This window comes from Berghia stephanieae, chromosome 9, assembly GCF_034508935.2.
Source record: "Berghia stephanieae isolate SIO BIC M18660-M18661 chromosome 9, UCSD_Bste_1.3, whole genome shotgun sequence".
Classification (NCBI taxonomy): Eukaryota; Metazoa; Mollusca; class Gastropoda; order Nudibranchia; family Aeolidiidae; genus Berghia; species Berghia stephanieae.
The window spans coordinates 2,755,811-2,780,213 of record NC_088368.1 but is presented as its reverse complement, the minus strand read 5'-3'; the positions used below and the strand labels follow the sequence as shown (position 1 = coordinate 2,780,213).

The following is a 24,403-nucleotide window of genomic DNA, read 5'->3' as shown; positions in this document are numbered from 1 at the left end:
AAATGAAGAAATTTTAGAAATGGCAAACAGAAAAAGATCACTGATAACAAAAATCATCAAACGCCAAATGGAATTTTTAGGACACATTATCCGCCACCCTGGTTTGGAAATACTCGCCTTGACTGGAAAGATGAATGGAAAAAGAATAAGAGGAAGACAAAGAATAACGTATTTGAAAGGGATAAGAACTTGGACAGATGAAGCTGAGAAAGGTGGCGCTGCTTTAATAGAATTGGCAAGAGATAGATCAGCTTGGCGGAAGATGACCTCCGACGTCTGCTTCAGATATGGAACTACATGAGATGAGAGTAGTAGTAGTAGTAGTAGTAGTAGTAGTAGTAGTAGTAGTAGTAGTAGTAGTAGTAGTAGTAGTAGTAGTAGTAGTAGTAGTAGTAGTAGTAGTAGTAGTAGTAATAGTAGTAGTAGTAGTAGTAGTAGTAGTAGTAGTAGTAATAGTAGTAGTAGTAGTAGTAGTAGTAGTAGTAATAGTAGTAGTAGTAGTAGTAGTAATAGTAGTAGTAGTAGTAGTAGTAGTAGTAGTAGTAGTAGGAGGAGGAGGAGGAGGAGGAGTAGTGGTAGTAGTAGTAGTAGTAGTAGTAATAGTAGTAGTAGTAGTAGTAGTAGTAATAGTAGTAGTAGTAGTAGTAGTAGTAGTAGTAGTAGTAGTAGTAGTAGTAGTAGTAGTAGTAGTAGTAATAGTAGTAGTAGTAGTAGTAGTAGTAGTAGTAATAGTAGTAGTAGTAGTAGTAGTAGTAGTAGTAGTAGTAGTAGTAGTAGTAGTAGTAGTAATAGTAGTAGTAGTAGTAATAGTAGTAGTAGTAGTAGTAGTAGAAGTAGTAGTAGTAGTAGTAGTAGTAGTAGTAATAGTAGTAGTAGTAGTAGTAGTAGTAGGAGGAGGAGGAGGAGGAGGAGTAGTGGTAGTAGTAGTAGTAGTAGTAGTAGTAGTAGTAGTAGTAGTAGAAGTAGTAGTAGTAGTAGTAGTAGTAGTAGTTAGTAGTAGTAGTAGTAGTAGTAGTAGTAGTAGTAGTAGTAATAGTAGTTGTAGTAGTAGTAGTAGTAGTAGTAGTAGTAGTAGTAGTAGTAGTAGTAGTAGTAGTAGTAGTAGTAGTAGTAGTAATAGTTGTTGTAGTAGTAGTAGTAGTAGTAGTAGTAGTAGTAGTAGTAGTAGTAGTAGTAGTAGTAGTAGTAGTAGTAGTAGTAATAGTAGTAGTAGTAGTGGTGGTGGTAGTAGTAGTAGAAGTAGTAGTAGTAGTAGTAGTAGTAGTAGTAGTAGTAGTAGTAGTAGTAGTAGTAGTAGTAGTAGTAGTAGTAGTAGCAGCAGTAGTAGTTATATGATTAATAGCGGTAGTAGCAGTTGTTGTTGTGGGAGGTGGTCGTGGTCCTCTGCCGTCATGAAGTTCCCAGTGTTTTCTTATACGATTGTCCTCTCTTAGTGTAACGGCAAAGAAAGACCTTTAAAATTTCAATAACCAAACACGTGTTGAAAATGTGTTCAGACAAAACTTTGTAACTTTTATTTTCTTATCTTATCCACACAGATTGAGAGTGTCATCATTTTCCCTATGCAGTCCCAAATAGACAGTCTCAATGCCAAGGTCATGGCCATTGACAGATCATCCAATTAAAACAGTTGAAATGAGTGACGTCATTGTTCCAAAAGAAAACCAGTCAAAATTTGCTATAGCGAAAATCGTCATTTAATAAACACCACCCCAAAAATACTAGATAATGTCTGTTTCATTTTTATTCATTTATTTTGTTTACTCTTTTTTCTCATGTTTTACCCGATCTGCTCTGGTCGACACCTATTTATTTGCAGGTCTGATTATCCAAATTGTTACAGGCCTCATTGTTGTAATGGAATAATTCTGAAAACAATGCAAAATGTTGTCCATTACAACAATGTTAAATCAGTGAGTGAAGCCCATTATTGCGTTCAGCAACCAGACCTGCGATCGTATGCACGTTCACCCAGTCATACTCTGACACCGAGAAAGGAACCATGGCCATAGAATTGTTTATCATTTCATCCATTGAAGATTAAAATTCCCTCTAAATTGAATTTCAACATGTTGGAATACTGAGTCATATTATTTATTGAAAGTGGAAATTTTCATATTTTTGGCAAGTTCGGGAGCCATTTCAATCTATCGATAGAAAAGTAAGTATCATCTCCCAATACTATAACCACACATTTGACTGTTTCCTTTCCAGTCAAGGACTCCAGCCAGGGCTGGGACAAGACTAAGTTAATCCCATTCCAAGACAAAGACAGAAAGCAACTCGGAAAACAGATGAAGGAGGATAAATAGAAGACACTGACCTCCTGCCCTCCGTGGGAGGCAAAGACCCACCCAGAAATACGCGTGTTTCCAAGGAATACTGGAATTAAACAACAAATCATAGTACAGATATTATAATATTGACATTTAATTCAAAACGTGCTGAAATTTTGATATCAATAAAATTGACAATTCGTTGATATTGATATGATACTACGAAGGAATAATGTTGAATAATAACAATGTATATATAATATCGCAAGCAAATGGCAATAATGGGAGAATGTACGAGAAGCATTTGTGCTATACTGTACTATGTAGAAGCGTGATAATAAATGAATGAAAGGAGAAAAAAAATCTGAACTTCAATATTTAACCAAAGGAATGTAAAATTTTTGATCTTTGCAACCATCAACAATCATTTTTTTTAAAAACAAAGGAAAATCAACTTACAATAAACTTTACGAACGAGTGGTTTTTGTTTTTGTTTTTGGGGGTTTTAGGTGCTTGCAACACATTAAGGTCATATCAGCGCCAGTACAAAGGAAGAAAATGGGATGGTAAAAAAAATATAGAATTACAATTAAAACACCCAAGAAAAGGTAATACAAAGGGGAATTTGTTCAAATAGGATACGGATGTAGATTCCAAGAGCACACTATCAAAGTACTTAGTTTGAGATCACCTAAAACTTTCATATCCAGACACAAGCACAGTTCCCCACTAAGAGGAATACACTCAAATGTTTACAAATCATATGTAATAACACAACATTACAGTGCCTAACAGAGAGATGATTTACAAGGAAAAAAACATCATCTCCCAAAATCATTGTGTTAAAGCACTACCTTTTTACCGTTACACATTCATGATATTGATACGATATTACATACACTGATGCTGTTGATATCATTGTGGTATAGATAGTATGCGCTTGGCTAAGAAGCTCATAACATTGCCATCCGGAAGTATAACGGACCAACACACAAAACTGTGTGTATCCATGAACGTTTATAGTCCGGTTAAGGCAGTTCAGTGAGAATTACTCATAAACGCGGATGGCAAAAAACAATAACAAAGACCTGAGTGACGTCATCTTCGAACTATCTATACGTTTTATATATTCTGTAACTTGTGTATATTTATTTGTAACGTGTATTGAGCCTTTCTTCTTCTTCTTCTTCTTCTTCTTCTTCTTCTTATTATTATTATTATTATTATTATTATAATTCTTTCTCTATCTTGTGTCGACCGACCACCCGTTGTGTGTGCTACATTCATCTGTCCTTGTGTCCACTACCGGTTTACTCGATACTTCACAGAAACACCTACAGATGCCCTTTTCCCTTTTCAAACAGTTTTTACTGTCATATCTTCTACACAATCTCACATAGTAACATTTCCAAACATCAACTTTACGGAGTATCAAAGGGACTTAATCATTGGAAGAACCGTTCTTATACATGGCACTGATATGTACGTTACCCTGAGAACAATAAGACAAGTCATGGAAGTGGAAGACATTTTTTTTTTTTTTTAGGGTTTTACGGCGCTTGCAACACATTTAGGTTATATCAGCGCCAGTAAAAAGGAAGAAAATGGGATAGTAAAAAGTTCTAGAATTACAATTAAAACACCCAAGAAAAAGTAACACAAAGGGGAACTGGGACCAAATAGGGAACAGATGTAGATTACAAGAGCACACCGTCAAAGTATTTAGTTTGAGATCAACTAAAAGTCTCATCCAGACACAAGCACAAGTCCCAACTAAGAGGAATACACTCAAATGTTTAAAAATCATACAATATAATATGCAAACTAAACATAATACAATGCATAACAGAGAGATAATTTACATGGAAAAAAATATCATCTCCCAAACTATAACTATACATTCAACTGTTTCCCTCCCAGCCAAGGAACCTCGGCCAGGATCAGGACAAAACTAAGTAATCTCATTCCAAGACAACGACAGGAAACAATTGGTAAACGGGCATGGAGGGATAGAAGAAACAGCATGTACCTCCCTGCCCACTATGGTAGGTCAGGATCCCCACCCAGGCGGCATTTTTAAAGACCTTCTCTAGAGATGATATTTTTAACTACCGGTACCCTAACCCTAAACACTAAACTGTTCCAGGATACTAACCAACATCTATACCGTCATCAAAACAACGATTCTTCCCAACATGCATCATTCAAATGAGTATCGTTTCCACAATTATGATTTGCTGTTTGTTTTTAGGGGTTTTACAGCATCATTACGTCATTCCAATGCTAGTATAAATGAGATGATAGAGAACGTGTGGACCTGACATGAAAAACACCAAAGGCAATTATAAGGAATAGAATATTCCACGACCAATCTCCGATGTGTCTGTCTTGGCATTCCCTAAAAGTCCCATCCAATGAATTGTCAGTTTAAAATGAATTATAATGGATGTCATGATTTGAGTCTGGCAACAAATCTATTTATGAGTAATTCAATGACCTTTTACTCAAGGGAAAACACATCACAGTACAAACAATGCTAAAACAAATAAAAGAAATATATATATTTATATATATATATATATATATATATATATATATATATATATATATATATATATATATATTATATATATCTATTCATCATATATATATATATATATATATATATATATATATATATATATGTATAAACAATAAATAAGTAAATAAAAATAAAACGGCAACCATTGAGGTATCAGCTATAAATTCCAGCTAAAATTAGCATTTTGTAATATCATTATTTAGTTGGTAAACAAAGACACTCCTGGTATATAAAATTTTTTTGGTAAGTCTGAAAACAAAACTGATCCCCCCCCTCCACCTTTATCATATGTAACTTGATGGTTTGTTTATTGTTTGTTTTTTAACGGCTTTACAGCATTCGATGGAATCTAATGGAGAACTACAAATGTGACTATGAAGAGGCAAAAGAAGGGGAAACAGCAACAGCCGGAGAAGAAGGAGGCTTAAAAAAAAAGAGGTGGAAAGGGGGGGGGGGGGGGGGGGGGGGGTGGGGTGGGAAGAGAGAGGTAAAGGAGGAGGAGATAGATGTTCAATCCCGAGAATTGATATGTTTGTTCAAGACTGAATTGTTGACAGAGATATTTTGGATTCACACACAAACATGTACCAAATGGGATATGAGTATAACTGTAATGTAATAGCTAGGCAGCAAACATAGTATTTATTGATTGAGATAATCCAATATATATATAATATATGCATATTCATAAAGTGTTATAATAATCACGATATTTAAACTATACTCTTTATATCATATTATATTATATGATACGCTATACGTAGATGCCACACAGCAGACTTATACGTGTGTGTAAATGTAAGTGTTCGGCAATGACATAAAACAAATACATGACTATGTGAGACAATAACGACGTATACATGTTTTAATGTTTGCATATTTTAATTTAAAGGAAGACACGGAGCGAAAAAAGATGGATTCCTTGACAGATTAGCTGGGAACGGAAAGAAACAGAAACACCATCAGAGCAACAGAAAAACAAACAAGAGGAATGGAGAGTTATGCCTGTCAACGCTACCAAGCACAGCACAAGATGATGATAATGATTTTAAAGGAGGTGATTGTTTGTTTGTTTGTTTTTAAGGGTTTTACGGCGTTTGCAACACATTAAGGTCATATCAGCGCCAGTAAAAAGGAAGAAAATGGGATAGTAAAAAAGTTCTAGATTTACAATTAAAAGGACTTGAGGAAAAAGTAAGACAAGGGGGAAGGGTAGAGATCACTATTTGCAATCTGTAATGAAAAGGAATAGAAACAGGACAAGTTGATACATGGAACAGCAGGAAATAGATTCTAATTCCAAAAGAGCAATCCATTTGTTATGCTATGAAACATATATCCATTATCCATATGACAAAACATATATCCATTATCCATATGACAAACATATATCCATTATCCATATGACGAAACATATATCCATTATCCATATGATGAAACATGTATCCATTATCCATATGACAAAACACATATCCATTATCCATAGGATATCCATTATCCATATGATGAAACATATATCCATTATCCATATGACGAAACATATATCCATTATCCATATGACAAAACATATATCCATTATCCATGATAAAACATATATCCATTATCCATAAACAAAACATATATCCATTATCCATATGACAAAACATATATCCATTGTTTTTGTTTGTTTTTAAGGGTTTTACGCGCTTGCAACACATTTAGGTTATAGTAGCGCCAGTAAAAAGGAAGAAAATGGGATAGTTAAAAGTTCTAGAATTACAATTAAAGCACAAAAGAAAAGGTAAGACAAAGGGGAATTGGTTCAAATAGGAAACAGATGTAGATTCCAAGAGCACACCGTCAAAGTACTTAGTTTGAGATCACCTGAAAGTCTCATCCAGACACAAGCACAGGTCCCAACTAAGAGGAATACACTCAAATGTTTACCAATCATATAATATAATATGTAAACTAAATATAATACAATGCATAACAGAGAGATGATTTACAAGGAAAAAAATATCATCTCCCAAAACTATAACTATACATTCGACTGTTTCCCTCCCAGCCAAGGAACTCTGGAAAGGGTCAGGACAAAACCAAGTAATCTCATTCCAAGACAAAGACAGAAAGCAATTGAATCACAGGTACAGGGGTATAGAAGACACAGCATGTACCTCCCTGCCCACTATGGGAGGTCAGGAACCCCACCCAGATGTGTGACTTCATGTCATTGAGTCAAAGTCATAGATAATGGGTTACAATCAAAACATATGTCGACAATATCTGACCATTTCCTCAAACCTCAATAGCATTGCAGATATGATACAGCTTTGGGGAAATGGGTTAGACAAGGATGTGCAAAGTAGAGTGATTCAACAATAGATATGGTAAAATACATATGCAATCTGAATAAATAGAAACATGTGACTATAATCATTGTAAGCTGGGTTTCCAAAACTCGTTAGGTCGATTTTTCTACTTTTTGAGGTTTTCAATCCATCCGTGAGATAAATTGAAATGAAAATTTTATTTTAAGTATCAATTTTCACAAGAATTTCCCTAGATTTGTGTGAATTTTGAAGTTTAAACATGATAAAATAATAGACGGAATGAGAAATTTTAAGGAGAAATAATCCTCAATATCTCAATTGGTTTTGTCAGCCGGGGCAAAAACAATCATCATACATTGAAAAAATATTAAAAATACTTTTATTTATCTTTCATTTCAAAGTTGGCGTTATTAAAACATTAAAACTTATCATTTTTATAACCCCTCCCCTCCCATAAAGAGTGGGGTTTTCATTTCAATATTTCTACAAATCTGATATAAGACAAGCATGTTATTCAATCTCGAATCGAAGCTTGCTGCATCTTCCCGGGTTTTCTCAGCTAGCCTCACATAAAAATATCTCTTTCTTATCACATTCTACCATTGATTTGATATGAAGTAAACACATTGGAAAACAAGTACAAGACAATTCTATGACATTCTACCATTGATCTGATATGAAGTAAACACATTGGAAAACAAGTACATGACATTTCTTATCACATTCTACCATTGATTTGATATGAAATAAACACATTGGAAAACAAGTACATGACATTTCTATGACGTCAATCGACATCAAGTCAAACAATGAATCAACAACAACAGTCGATTGGAATGGAACCTTCAATTTTATTTACAAACACATGATGTGGATGTTTCAGGTTTTCCCTTTGTCAACAAAACATGATGACTGAAACACTCAAGACTTGATAGTTTCATTGATCATGTTTTGTTGACAAAGGGGAAACCCAAAACGTCCACATCATCCGTATCTATTACTTAAATTACAACTTCCCTTCCATTTGACTATTGTTACCTATTTCTTCAAGCTACAAGCATCAACATTAGAATTACAAACTATTGTTACCTATTTCTTCAAGCTACAAGCATCAACATTAGAATTACAAACTATTGTTACCTATTTCTTCAAGCTACAAGCATCAACATTAGAATTACAAACTATTGTTACCTATTTCTTCAAGCTACAAGCAGCAACATTAGAATTACAAACTATTGTTACCTATTTCTTCAAGCTACAAGCAGCAACATTAGAATTACAAACTATTTTTAACTATTTCTTCAAGCTACAAGCATCAACATTAGAATTACAAACTATTTTACTATTTCTTCAAGCTACAAGCACAACATTAGAATTACAAACTATTTTTAACTATTTCTTCAAGCTACAAGCAGCAACATTAGAATTAAAAACTATTTTTACTATTTCTTCAAGCTACAAGCATCAACATTAGAATTACAAACTATTTGTTCTATTTCTTCAAGCTACAAGCCAGCATACATTATGAATTACATAAACAATATTTTTAACTATTTCTTCAAGCTACAAGCATCAACATTAGAATTACAAACTATTGTTACCTATTTCTTCAAGCTACAAGCAGCAACATTAGAATTACAAACTATTTTTAACTATTTCTTCAAGCTACAAGCATCAACATTAGAATTACAAACTATTGTTACCTATTTCTTCAAGCTACAAGCAGCAACATTAGAATTACAAACTATTTTTAACTATTTCTTCAAGCTACAAGCATCAACATTAGAATTACAAACTATTGTTACCTATTCCTTCAAGCTACAAGCAGCAACATTAGAATTACAAACTACCTATACATATGGCTATACATAAGTAAGATCTTAGATTATGATTTTAGAGGTAACTGAGAAAAAGTGTAAATTTTTTTTTAATGGAACAAATAATTATTTTTTAAACTTACTTCGAATTGTCTACAAACTTAAACTTTGAAAAATCTTCATTTAACTTCACGTCAAATACATATATCTTAGAGTTCTGATTGAGCAAAAAACGTCTAATTAGTAGATAATCTTACCTATGTATAAATATGTATCAAATATATAATAATATATGTATACAGTTACAGTCCATGCCATCTTTAAGCACAGTCATTGGGAAGAGGCCTAGGTGTGTTTAATGACAAAGCGTGCTTGAATTCGAAGTAGACGTAATCCAATGATTTCCATGAAATAAATTTCATGAGTCATTTTCCTTTGTTGGTCCATGTGCCTGTGTGTAGCCTGTGTGGACGCATGCGCGTACGCGTGTGTGAATGAGAGAGAGAGAGAGAGAGAGAGAGAGAGAGAGAGAGAGTGTGTGTCATTGTGTATGTGTGAGTGTGTCTGTCTTTCTATCCCTCACTCGCCTTCTTTCAATCTCTTTTTCTCATACTCGAGGGCCTGCTTGTTCAAAGGGCCATGAAAAGGATAATAAAATGGATAATAATAATTATTAACAATCAGAATCAGATACAGTCTTGTAATAAGCATGCCTGAAGCCGAAGTAACAGTGCTGAAATGCGTGTAGTTTTTATATAGCATATATTCGGTAAGAGAAAATTAACGTGCTTTAGTCTGAAACATGATTTATGATGGCGGCTAAAGAGCTGCTGTACAGTAGTATGGCATGGGGAATGATTGTGTGTGCTTAAAGATGGCATGCCTGCACAACGTATATACGGCTATGGCAAGAATGATTGTCTTCAGAGTTGGATGACATTGATAATCAACAAATTAAATTTTAAAATTAATTCCATAAGAAACATATTATTAAAAAACAAAAAAAAAACAAAACCCAAACCAGCACTCCTTTGCAAAATGTTACATGTTTTATTATCTAAATTATCCACGAATAAACAGACGTTTCCTGTAGAAAAGTCTGTAAGTTCATAAATTCTACAATAAAAACATTTTAAATGCATCATGGTTTATCACAGGGCCAAACAGATAATATCCTTTAAAACTAGCTTTGGTCATCAATCTAATAGGACATTACCAAAAAAAAAACAAAAACAAAAAAAAAACAAGGAATAGTAATTAATAAATAAACGCTAAGGAAAAAAATATACAATTTATTATTTAAATGCATACAAGAAAACATTTCATTTTTCAAAGTTGAAGAGCATTGGTTAAACTCTTATAAGTCATAGTAACATTTGAGAAAAGGAAAATATGGTGCAGCATATGGATGATAGCATCTTTTATAATAATAGTTTGAGATAAAGTCTGATAGGTTCAAACAAATCTCTTAAATAAATGTTTCCCATGAATTCAACAAACCCGGGATAAAGATTAACTTTTTGATTGGTCCCCTTCTAGAAAGCTTCATGATAAAAGCTGCAGAACACATCAATATAAAGATCATGAATTTAGTATTCATCTGTGCATGCAACCACATTGACTCAATGTCATTGAGAAAACTGACATCAAAGAGAGAAAAAAACATCAACTTTTAAACTCAACTTCAAGCCATGAGAGGTCAAGGCCTTTTCCAACCAACAGGATTCAATAGTCTGATGTCACGTCTTCCCAACAACCAGCAGCTTGGTTCTAAACAAAGAAAGTCGGTAATTTTTATTCTTCATACTGGCTAGAACTTTTTCACATGCCATGTGATCAGAATGTATAAAAATCAAAACATGATCATATCTATAATGCTTTTTTCCTCTGGATACACTTTTATGCTCATCGGAGAAGTATTTCATAAGGGCAGTGATGGAGATAATGGCATGCGCCATTGTTCCGATAGTTTAGAACCAGTAACTATGCGTCATTACAAGGAAGTGACATCACAACTGTTGAACCCTATTTCCATCTCAACACATTTTCCTTTAAACTCTTCCCATTTACAGATGTCCTATGTCAAAATCAATTGGCAGGAAATGCAAAGTCGTTTGGCGATATCAAGAAAAGCTGATAGTAATTATCTGTACATAATTCATCTTCTTTATCCACAAAAATGTAAAGAGAAAATAACAAGAAAACCAATCAATACGAAAAGAACTTAAAAATTATTTCAAAAAAAATAAAATCTGTTAATTTATTTTCTTCCCAAGCTGATACTGATCAAGAAAAGGTAGATGTGTCAGTGCATGACATAATCAGTCGGAAGAAAAACAATTTGGATTTGCATTTCTTTTCAGTTATGGTCAGATGTCTGGGAAAGGTATCCAGCAACTTTTCTCAAATTTCATTCTTTTTCAACTTAACTAGCTGTAAAAAATATTTAGAAGTGAAATTAAGCTGATATTTCCCGAAGATGTACAAAAAGGGTTGCTTTAATCCTTTATGACAAGAACTCATTTTTGATATAAATTGACTTTCTAACTAAACTTGGCAATATCTCAGATCAAACCTTTTCACCATCCGACTGATTATGTCATTCACTGTAAAATATAAAGAAAAACCCAAGACTATACACAAGTTGTAAAATATCCCAATAAACCCTCAGCAGTGTTCACTCATCCAGATCCAAGGCATCAAAACTGGAGTAGGATCGGATCGGATCGGATTCCTTCAAAATTCAATAAAAGATTTAAAGATCACTGCGTGTTTGTTACGATGTCCTCAGTTTAACCTGAAAAGAGAAAAAAAAAAAAAAATAATAATAAAATAAAAGATTAGGAAAGATGTTTTTTTTTGTTTTTAAGGGTTTTACGGCGCTTACAACACATTTAGGTCATATCAGCATCCGTCAGAATGAGGACAATGGGATAGTGAAAAGTTCTAAAATTCCAATTAAAGCACCCAAGAAAAAGGAAGACAAAGGAAAATTAGTGCAAATAGGGAACAGATGTAGATTCCAAGAGCACACTGTCAGTGTACTTAGTTTGAGATCACCTAAAAGTCTCATCCTGACACAAGCACAGGCCCAACTACAATCATGTATGTGTAAAACAAAAATAGTACAGTGCATAACAAAGAGATGAAATACAACAAAAAAATTTCATCTCCCAAAACTCAAACTATACATTTGATGGTTTCCCTCCCAGCCAGGGCCAGGACAAAACCAAGTAATTTCATTCCAAGACAAAGACAAAAAGCATGTTGGAAACAGATACAGGGGGATAGAAGACACAGAAAGTGCCTCCCTGCCAACTGTGGGAGGTCAGGAACCCCACCCAGGATTAGGTAAGAAGACAGAAGAAACAAAAAATATAATACATAAACAAGTTCCCATATACCTACATAATGTAAATGTTGCTGCTCGAATCTCGAAGAAATAAATAACAATGTGAAATCGAATGTAAGCTCCAATATAATAAACGAAAACAGATGATGTGGGTGTTTCGGGTTTCCCCTTTATCAACAAAACAGGATGAATGAAACACTACAGACGAATGAGATAATGGGATAGTGGCGTTGTTAAGGTAAATAAACAAAACCAAGGACTACGCCATTCACACATATCTCATTCGACCAGAGTGTTTTATTCATCGTGTTTTGTTGATAAAGGGGAAACCCGAAACGTTCACAGTAGCTGTCTTTGTCTAATAAATTGAAGCTTACTATTCAACACTTATCGTTATATTTTCCTTTGAGCTTCAAGCAGCAACATTTTCATTATACAGTAAAGGAAAGAAAATAGTAATAATGCACATCTTAAATAAAAGGATACAGAGTAGACAGAGGGATTACTGTACAGAAGAAATACATTTTTAAAAAACTAAGCAAAGTCAATTTCAAAGCCCCCCCCCCGCCCCTCAAAATGTACCCACAGTGCCGCTTCCAACCACAAATTTTCACGGTTCCACGATCATCTGGCAGCCCAAGTATATTGGTTATAAAGAAAACAAAGAGAAACGGACCGCCATCATCGTCATCATCTCCTACCTTAGTCATGATGTCAACTTCAGAAATGTCTGACGGTTCCGAGGCAAAGATGGTCACATGGGCAGGTGTAAAAATTTCCTCAGCTGTTCCTTTGTGAGTGGATACCTTGGCTCTAGTCATGGGCTTCACTTTTGTACCAACCCTGAAATTATAAGGTTTTTTGGTGTCAATTTTACCTTTAATCCTTTCCTTACCAGCCATATTCAGAATTTTCCCCATAATTTCAGACCCACCCAACACAAAAATAGAATTTTCTTCCTCTAAACAGAAAAGCAACAAATACATTATATGCATAATATTGATCAGCAAAGTGAACTCTAAAACACAGTGTCACGTATTTATAGCTATAATAAAACATTTTCTTTAAATTGTGTGATTTACAAAAGAAATCTGAATGATAAAAGTGCTGGTTGGATCGAGACGAATGTGACGATTTTCCTATGGTTGGTAAGGAGAGGGTTAAACTCTTTTAAAGGTTTGTTGGGTTTTTTTATAATGGAACCTTTCCTATCTTTTCTTCCCCTATTGAATTATACTGAGATTGGCACACAATAAAAAAACCCCACCGTGCTACTGGGACATAAACCATCTAAAATAATCATTGCAAATACTTACCAGGAAATAAAGACAAATTTCACCACCGATATGTCGTCATCATTTGTCAACACTATCTTAAACAAGCCGTACATGGCTCCGTCTTCCGTGAGACAATCCTGTAGCTCTGAGAGCCCTCCGGTGCCTGAGCCGACTGTCATCAAAGGACCTATGAAAAGAATAATGTAAAAAAAAAAATTAGAAGAAAAAAAAAAAGTGAAATCAAAATGCATAACGGCCAACTTAGCAAAAAGCAGTACATGAAAATAGCATTGAAAAAAACCAAAAAACCCAATAATATATGTAAATATGCTATACTATCATTATCATCCATTTGGTCACCAACTCCCAATAAATCTGTACAACCATGTGTTATCTGTGTAAGGAGAATAACTGTTTCATTGACAAACCTTTAGGGCTGTTGTCCTTGTATCCAGCCACCATCCACATCTCAGGCTCCGTGTCAGATCTAACTTTGGCCACGTCATCAAAGACCTCTGGTAGAACTTCAACGGCATGCCCTTTGGATGCAACGGCCGACACGCTGAATTGTGGCCTGCCACTTTTCTGGGGCAGCTGGGTCTGAGTGAAACCCCTCATCTGTCTGGTGGACGCTTCGGTGTTTTCTATCACTTTGTTCGTGGTGCCCATCGAGTCATTCAACTGAACAAACAAAAAGAAGAAAGAGTTTCCATTACAGTTTAAAACTGTTCTGTTGGAGTTTACAATATCAAATAAACAAAACAAAACAAAACAAAACAAACAGACACTGCCAGGTAAATATTAACCCTAGTTATCATACTTCCTGCAACTGCATCGTTTTAAATGGTGATTTAGGCCATTTGGATTATTTCCCTTGAAATTCGGATATAACAGGACATGGTCATAACATGGATTTTAAGCTGGTTCCACTATTACTGTTATATCGAGGTCCCACTGTATATTTTCAAGAAGTTTATTGAATAAAAGATCTTTACATTATTTTAACTCACTCAATCCTAGAGACTTTTGGCTACTTTTCAAAATTGAAATAAAATGTGTATTAAAAATGAGCATGTACATATCTAGATAGTTTTATTCAACTATCACTAACATGCAAAAAAATAAAAACATGAGCTTTGATACTACGCCTATAATTTGTCTCATAAAAATGTATTAAATAGGCATGGGGTAAAAGTAACCCCGGGTAAACAACGGATATAGTCGGTGTTAGGGTTGAGTGAGTTAAAATTAGGCCAGACAGAAAATTTGTATTTCTATGAAATGTTCGTGGTAGTAGGTAGGTCTGGTTATATTCAACAACAAATACCATGTAAAAATTAAAAACAATATGTAGTTTGAATAATATGCTTATAATTTGCCTCAGAAAAATGTAAATAATGATAGGGTTAAATGAGCCATAGTTAAATACCAAGATAGTCAGTGATAGGGTTGAGGGAGTGCAGCTATGTGGTCTCGTGGTATGACACTCGCTTTCGGATTGGAAGGTCCTGGGTTCGAGCCTCGCTCAGCGCATGGTTGAGCCATTGGAAAAGGCTATTTACTCACATTCTCTCACCATACTCAGGTGTAAAATGAGTACATGGCCGTTAACAGTGTTGTCTTTGTCGGAACAAATGTCTTGTTCTACATGTTACGCGTTGCTGTTGGTCAGGGACCCCTTGTAAAGCGCTTTGAGCACATTTAGTGGACATTGTGCTTTATAAAAGCTAAAATTTCGTTTTTGTTTTTTTTGTGTTTTTTTTTTGCTAACAAACTCAGAAAATCAATTATTCTAAATCTCTCCGAAGTTTTAGTGCTGTTGAAATCAATTGATAGAGAATCAAGCAAACACCAAATAAAAAAAAATAAAAATCCCAATATTACATTTTAATATTTTCTTTCATGGTTCCTTTGTCTTTATCCCATATATTTCAGTCCTATTGCAGACTGACTTTGAAACAGATGTGTTGCCTTTTAAATCATCTAAAAGAGTCTGTAAGCCTCACACTTTCTCCCTATTTGATTCTTTTAGACAGTTAAAACAAACAACTACAGGAGGAAAATGCTAGGGTACAATTCATATGGTATGCGTAGACAGAAAGGATTAAAATTAATAAATAAATTTTTAAAATTCTCTTTATTCATCCGATAGGGGAAATTAATCTCTAGGGTCTATTCCAAGGGATGACTGGAATAACCCAGGCATCAGCCGCAGTGCAGCGTCACAAATTGAGCTAGGGCGAAATGACTTGCTCAAGGTGACACAGCGCAGCGGTGGGTGATCAACCTCGGTACCTTTTGAGTACGAAGCAAAGACTGCACCGCTGAGCCACACTGCCCCATGAATATTGTACAATGTGTAAAAATCCACGTACGGATTTAATGATTTTGTCCTTGTCTAGATCCTCGGTGCTGCTGGTTTCAATGAAAAGATGGTGTCCATCCCCAAACACGGCCTCCACACTGCCAAAGACAACACCGAAACGTCCTTTCTTTACAAACGGTACTTTTTCCCCGATCCTGGAGGAGGGCAAAAAATAAAATCATTCATAAAGAAAATAGCAGACAGTAAGAAAAATTCATGGTCCGAGTATTTCAAATTTATCTGTGATCGGGTTCCAAAAAAAAAACCTTAGTAAAAATATTAAATATCTGTTCATTATCAGTTAACAGATTACTTTAATGCTAGTGGATAAAATAAATTTTGAAAAATCACGGTTCAGTTCAGTTCAAGTGTATATTTTAGGCCATTGATCAATGGTCATAACATCTCTCTGAACAAATTATTCTAATAAATATAATTATAATAATAAAGGGATAACATTCTTTTAGTTATCATTTATAGCTTTTTTAAAAAAGCCTTAATAAAATTATAATAATAATAATAATAATAATAATAATAATAATAATAATAATAATAATAATAATAATAATAATAATAATAATAATAATAATAATAATAATCACGGATCCGTACCAATGAAAAAGACAAATTTAGTAACCGTCGACATTTCAAATGTAGATGTGTATCTAGACAGGATGTAGAGAACTTCACCCTCGTCCATCAGGGATGCAAGTTCGGTCGTGTCAGAACCCGTAGCCCTCAACTCCACCAGATTTGGGTTTCCGTCAACATGACCACTGATGAGATAGTTTACATCAGTGTCGTCATTTCTCACATCGGCAATGGCTGATCTTAAAGCAGCTTCATCTTTGACAGATACCTCAGTACTCATCTGGTTGATGAAAATATTTTTAAAAAAAGGTTTACAATAAAATTGAATTAATAATTTTTACAACAATGATTGCTCGATTGTGATTAAGATGGAAGTAAGTTGTAGTTGAAAGGAAGTAAGTGTGACATATTGATATTGTCTAGTTAACCGAGTTAAGCCCATTTTACTGTCAGGGTGCATTCATTGAAGTAGCCAATCAAAGTCAAGTATTGACAATATTGATAAGTTGTACTGCAAATAGTGATTTCATGGCGTAATCACTAATCGCAGTAGTAGAAGCGCTCTCCCATCTCTGAAAATTAGTCTTTGTCCTCTCACTGTTCAAAATGGCGTGTTGTCGAATGGTTTGAGGTTGAATGAGTGTGTTAGTTTGAGATGGAAAGAAAAGGAGGGATGATTGAAACATTTTGTGTGACTGAAAATTGAGATTTTGAACATTTCAACTTTTCCTTCAAGTCTGAAACTTGATAAGATCATGTTTTGTTTTGTTTTTGCTAACCCAATCCAATCTATGAAAATTTCCCAGTCCTCACCTCTCAGACTTGATCATTCGTTCACATCTTGAAATCTATCAGCTTATCTGTCAGAATACTTTAATGAGAATAGTTCCGTCCCCTTTTATTACAGTTAGTTATATATAATTTAGAAAGTTCCAGGATCTCTCTCTCTCTCTCTCCCTCTCTCTCTGTCTCTCTCTTTCTCTCTCTCTCTCTCTCTCTCTCTCTCTCTCTCTCTCTCTCTCTCTCTCTCTCTCACACACACATTCTCACCATTGCTCATGACTCATATCTCAGTGTCCTGCAAATAATAGAAGTTACCATCAATAAACTGCTGCTACTACTACAGCCACCACCACATCATTATTACTACTACTACTACTACTACTACTACCACAGCAACCTCCACATCATTATCAAAACTATAGCAACCACCACCACCTTAATAATAATAATAATAATAATAATAATAATAATAATAATAATAATAATAATAATAATAATAATAATAATAATAAAAATAATAATTCAGTTTATGTACATTTTGCGCCCAATCCTGTATACAATAAAGCTCTAGGCTCGTCTGTTACTAATGCAACTGAAAGGAATATCTACTATTTGCAGTACTACTGCGAATAACAAATACGAACACTATCTTACTTATATTCGCAGTAGTTAGAGGAAATCACAATTGGCAGTACTGCTGCAAATAGAAGTGGCCTATTGATTATTGATAATTTGATGATTACTTTACTTTCTAACTAAATAAAATAAAAGAAAAAAATTACAATTTGAAAGAAATTCAGTTTAGCCCAGGGCCACAGTTAGCAAATTTGAGTTCCGAGGACACGGTATGAGTCATGAGAGTATGGAGTATAATTCAAATTCATGATGCAGGAGTAAGAGTAAGAGTAGGAGGAGTAGTAGGGTAGGAGTGAGTAGGAGTAGGAGGAGTGGACCTGGTTAAGCCCAGTCCACTATATAAAAGAGATTCTACAAAAGAATAACTTGTTTGTGTTTATGATAAGTGAATTGGTATTTTGTGATTTGCTGATCTCTGATAATATGATATGACCAATGACAGCAGACAACAGAACCCGGAAACATTTCTTCAAACAAGAGGAGGAGCCGGTACGAAATTGATTGTGGTTTACGAAGAAAAATCGTGCCACCTGTACGTGTAAGAATATATAAAAACGACTAAAATTCGTATACAGTCAATTTCAAATGATACCTTTAATATTTGTAGATAACAATTTCACAAACTGTGCGATTTTGTATGAGATACCAAGCTTCTCACTTTCAGACAACTGCGAAAACACCGATCCTATTTCGACAGTGTTTTTTTCAACAGTTCAAACACTAAAAAAAAAAAAATGAAATGAGTCCAGTTATATTAGTTGCAAACTACTACTACTACTACTACTACTACTACTACTACTACTACTACTACTACTACTACTACTACTACTACTACTACTACTACTACTACTACTACTACTAGTGCTGCTGCTGCTGCTACTACTACTACTACTACTACTACTACTACTACTACTACTACTACTACTACTACTACCACCACAACTACTACTACTAACTACTACTACTACTACTACTACTACTACTACTACTACTACTACTACTACTACTACTCACCACTACTACTACTACTACTACTACTACTACTACTACTACTACTACTACTACTACTAGTGCTGCTGCTCTACTACTACATACTACTCTACTACTACTACTACTACTACTACTACTACTACACTACTACTAGTGCTACTAGCTGCTGCTGCTGCTACTACTACTACTACTACTACTACTACTACTACTACTACTATCCTCTACTACTACTACTACTACTACTACTACTCTACTACTACTACTACTACTACTACTACTACTATACTACTACTAACATACTACTACTACTACCACCACAACTACTACTACTTCTACTCTCAAGCTATATAAAAAAAATGTAGTATCGTCAAACAGGCGATATCTCTCGTCTTACACGTTAAATGTTACTGTTGGTTTGGGACCATTTGTAAAGCGTTTTGAGCATGTTGAGCGGATATTCCGCTAGATAAATGCTCACGTTTTTAATTACAAGCACAGAATCACACAAATACGAAAACATTGAAAGGTTTTCATATCATATTCACAACAAAAATAATAAATAAAAAAAAATTAATTTAAAAAATCACCAAACAAAAACATAAACAACAACAAAAAAAAAAAAAGGAAAAACAAAAACAAAACCACCCCCCCCCCCCAAAAAAAAAAAAAAAAAACCAAACCAAAAAAATGCAACATAACAGAGAGATTATTTACAAGGAAATATGATATATTTGAAAGCTAACAATTTACATGCGACTGTCTCTCTCTTAGCCAAGGACTGCAGCCAGAGCCTTGATAAAACGAAGTAATCTCATTACAAGGCAAAGACAGAAAGCATGTTGGAAAACAGATAAGGGGGATAGAAGACACAGTTCAGTAAAGAGTGTCTCCCTGCCCACTCTGGGAGGTCAGGAACCCCACCCAGTCATTGGGAAATGAAGTAAGTGCTCAATCAATCGACCAAGTTATCAAAGACCCCCTAGATTTCAAGAGGAAACCTCAATGTCTTGTTTGAATTGGATTCAATAGTCTGATGTCACGTCTCCCAGCAACGGCGGCCATCGTGGTTCTAAACAAAGAAAATCTGTACTTTTTATTCTTCATGCTGGCTAGAATTTTTCATATGTCTTGTGATCAGAATGTGTAAAAGTCAAAACATGATCAGATTTATAATGTGTTTTTTTTTTCCTCTGGATACGTTTTAATGCTTGCCGGAGAAATATTTCATAAGGGCGTCCGCCATTGTTCCGATAGTTTAGAGCCAGTTACTAAGTTACCATGCGTCAATACGAGGGAAGTGACGTCACGACTGTCAGAGATCCAACCCATCTGCAATCAAAGGATTTGTTTTGTTGTTGTTGTTGTTGTTTGAAAGGGTTCTACTGTGCTTCAGGGATATTTCAGCACCAGTAAAATGGAAGATGACAGAATATTCACGTAGCTCAGAAAAAAAATTGTAGAGCTTCAGAGCTATAATATCAGGTTTCTATAGCGTGAAATAGACAATACAAATTGCTTACTAACCTTTGGATAGGACGCTGGTCTATCGCAAAATACTTCCCACTAGATCTAACAAACCCAGCTACCCAATCACTGCTAGGTGGACATGGAGTGGGTAGAGGGGGGGGGGGTTGTCCCTTTGCGTGTGAAGTGAATGCTCGACCCCAAGATATAACTAAACCACCAATGAAAAACCTCAGAAAGAAGGAGAGATCTTCAACAGAGATAAGAAGAGGATCAAAGGGAAGATTATCTTTTATGTCTTTGAACAAATTTATTTTGAGGAGAATCTAAGTGATCCCAAGCTGCTAGAAGCTGTGGACTGTAGAAAGTAATAAACTAAAATGGATATAAAAGCTTTAAAAAAGAGCAAACTACCCAACACGGAACGTTTCGAGCTTAAAACCCTTCCTCAGCCACAACGACGAAAGACAATAAAGACATAAATACATAATTAAATTCCAACTTAAAGACACGACAGATTGTTGACAATCTGAAATTTAGTAATGTATTTATGTCTTTATTGTCTTTCGTCGTTGGCTGAGGAAGGGTTTTGAGCTCGAAACGTTCCGTGTTGGGTAGTTTGTTCTTTTTTTTTTTTTAAAGCTGTTATATCCATTTTAAAGGCGAATCTACACCATTTTAAAGCTGTTATATCCATTTTAAAGGCGAATCTACTCCATTTTAAAGCTGTTATATCCATTTTAAAGGCGAATCTACTCCATTTTAAAGCTGTTATATCCATTTTAAAGGCGAATCTACACCATTTTAAAGCTGTTATATCCATTTTAAAGGCAAATCTACTCCATTTTAAAGCTGTTATATCCATTTTAAAGGCGAATCTACTCCATTTTAAAGCTGTTATATCCATTTTAAAGGCGAATCTACTCCATTTTAAAGCTGTTATATCCATTTTAAAGGCGAATCTACTCCATTTTAAAGCTGTTATATCCATTTTAAAGGCGAATCTACTCCATTTTAAAGCTGTTATATCCATTTTAAAGGCGAATCTACTCCATTTTAAAGCTGTTATATCCATTTTAAAGGCGAATCTACTCCATTTTAAAGCTGTTATATCCATTTTAAAGGCGAATCTACTCCATTTTAAAGCTGTTATATCCATTTTAAAGGCGAATCTACTCCATTTTAAAGCTGTTATATCCATTTTAAAGGCGAATCTACTCCATTTTAAAGCTGTTATATCCATTTTAAAGGCGAATCTACTCCATTTTAAAGCTGTTATATCCATTTTAAAGGCGAATCTACTCCATTTTAAAGCTGTTATATCCATTTTAAAGGCGAATCTACTCCATTTTAAAGCTGTCATATCCATTTTAAAGGCGAATCTACACCATTTTAAAGCTAAGTTTATTTTGATTTTATTTTAGAATAATTCCATATTTACTCATCTTACCCAGTTAAGTCAATCTAGTCTTGTTTTTTAGCTTATCTCTTTCCTTTATTTTATATTTAACTTTGAGAGGCACTCTTCCTCTCCCGTTCTCTCTCTCTCTCTCTCTCTCTCTCTCTCTCTCTCTCTCTCTCACATACACACACACTCTTTATCTCTCTCTCTCTCACTCTTCCTCTCTCTCTCTTTCTCTCTCACTCTCTTTCTCTCTCTCTCTCTCTCCCCCCCCCCCTCTCTCTCTCTCTCTCTCTCTCTCTCTCACTCTCTTTGGTCTTCCCCCCCCCCCCTTTAAAACAATATCTTAACTGGGAAGGGGTCAAGAACATGACTATCGCCGTCTAATCTTTTTAAATAACACCTCGACACCCCCCCCCCCCCCGTACTTCCCGTCCTCCTATCTTATGCTTGATTTATATATAGTTTTGATCTAGCTTTACATTTCATTCATCTCATTGTTGCTCTATTTCTCTCTCTCTCTCTCTCTCTCTCTCTCTCTCTCTCTCTCTCTCTCTCTCTCTCCTTCCCTTGCACACACACACACACACACACACACACACGCGCGCGCGCGCGCAGGCGCACACACATGTTTTTATCTGTTTTAACTATAATACCAATGTAATATTATTTACTTTTCTTGTTTACCTGAAGAAGGCCAAAGGCTGAAACGTCGTTTATTTTCTTTTGTATCTTAAGAGTAATTTTAACTCCCTTTATTTTTACTATACAAGACGATCTTTGTAGCTTGTCTGAGCCACCGGAAGTTCCAAACCGACAAAACCGCCACAGGATCTCAATCAATAGGGATCAACTAAAATATTGTTTTTGTTTTTAAGGGTTTTACGGCGCTTGCAACACATTAAGGTCATATTAGCGCCAGTAAAAAGGAAGAAAACAGGATAGTAAAAAGTTCTAGAATTACAATTGAAGCACCCAAGAATAAGGCAGGCAAAGGGGAATTGGTTCAAATAGAGAACAGACGTCGATTCCAGAACCTTCCGATCCAGAAGCCAGTGTCATACCACAAGACCACAAAGCCGCACTGAATGACCCCCCCCCCCCCCCCACCACTGTTGATCTATTTCAGGTAATTTACATTCAAACTTAAACCTAAAGACACTTTATAGAGATTTTTTATGTTTTTGTTTTTAAAGGTTTTACGGCGATTGCAACACATTCAGGTTATATCAGCGCCAGTAAAAAGGAAGAAAATGGGACAGTAAAAAGTTCTAGAATTACAATTAAAGCACTCAAGAAAAAGTAAGACAAAGGGGAGACTATCCATTCGTTGTCTCCACCGCCTTGTCCCGATAAGGATCAAAGCTCGCCTGGAACTGGAACTATCTCCATGGAATGTGAAGATACAGGTAATTATGATAAGTTTGTTACTTTTCTTTTCATAAATTGAAAGGGTTCCCATTAGTTGTCCTCAAGTTTTATCTTGTGATTTGAAAGTTACCATATTAGCTGAATGACAGCAACAATACTGAACATAAGAAATGTAAGTTTACAGTCCACTCCGGTTAATCGCAACACCTTGGGATCCACGAAAATGTTGCGATTAACCGAAGTTGCAATTAACAGAAGATGAGTTTCCAATACCCTGTTGCAACATTTTACACATATATGGTTATCTCGTACTAGTTGTAAACAGTGTCCACAGACTGAGCAATATGATTGAAATAAAAACCATATGACAGTCCTGTATAGATTTTGACAAGCAAAAGCAGCTTTGATGCAAGTTGCCATCTTTTATTCTGATTTGATTCACTTTCACTCTTTTGTTCTCAATATTTGTAAGACTCAAAGCGATTAGCCCTGGTGAGAGCCAATAAGCTTTCACCAAACTCGTTGGTCACAATGCACAGATGTCAATCCCATAACAAAGGATATCGCTCAGTCTCTCTTTACACCTGTCATTGTCTACCTTTTGTCAAAACTATGCACAGCCCCCTCACCTCCTATTTAATGGTCACAGATGACATTACAAACCCATGTTGTAAAGCCCCGCCCTCTTTATCTCCTACAGAGTGGTGACAAACTACTGTAGCATTTAATCCTGCTTACTCTCAATTATTCAACATGTCACGATTTCTTCCACGATGAAATCATGATATTTTGTTTGATTGATTTCTTGAATTTACCACTTTTGAGGGCAAAAATTTGTTGCGATTAACCAAAGTTTGTTGCAATTAACCAGTGACTTCTATATAGAATTAATTCCGTTTCTTGGGAAATGTTGCGATTAACCGAAAATTGCGATTAAACCAAGTTGCAATTATCCAGAGTGGACTGTATCTTCATTGTCTGAGTAATATAATTGTTCCCCAATGTTTTTTTTCTATTTCAGACTTACCATCAACTGACATGCCTGAAACAGTGAATCAGCAACAGAATCCACCAGAATTGGAAAATGAATTTATTGAAGAGCTGCTTCTACCTCCAACAACGGCTCCATTACCTCCCCTCTCCATGGAATGCGAAATTGCAGGTAGTTATTATTTAACCTTTTCAC

At 35.1% G+C, this 24,403-nt stretch overlaps 1 pseudogene across 1 annotated transcript; it reads right to left on the bottom strand.

The window, feature by feature from the left end:
• Window positions 1-11,646: 11,646 nt before the first annotated feature.
• Window positions 11,647-18,210, bottom strand: LOC144980263 (uncharacterized; annotated as a pseudogene). The gene is made up of 7 exons (XR_013646849.1): window positions 18,199-18,210; window positions 16,593-16,851; window positions 15,991-16,135; window positions 14,044-14,296; window positions 13,655-13,802; window positions 13,040-13,181; window positions 11,647-11,783 (listed from the first exon to the last, which is right to left on the bottom strand). The product of XR_013646849.1 is annotated as an uncharacterized LOC144980263 (transcript).
• Between the last annotated feature and the right edge of the window lie 6,193 nt (window positions 18,211-24,403).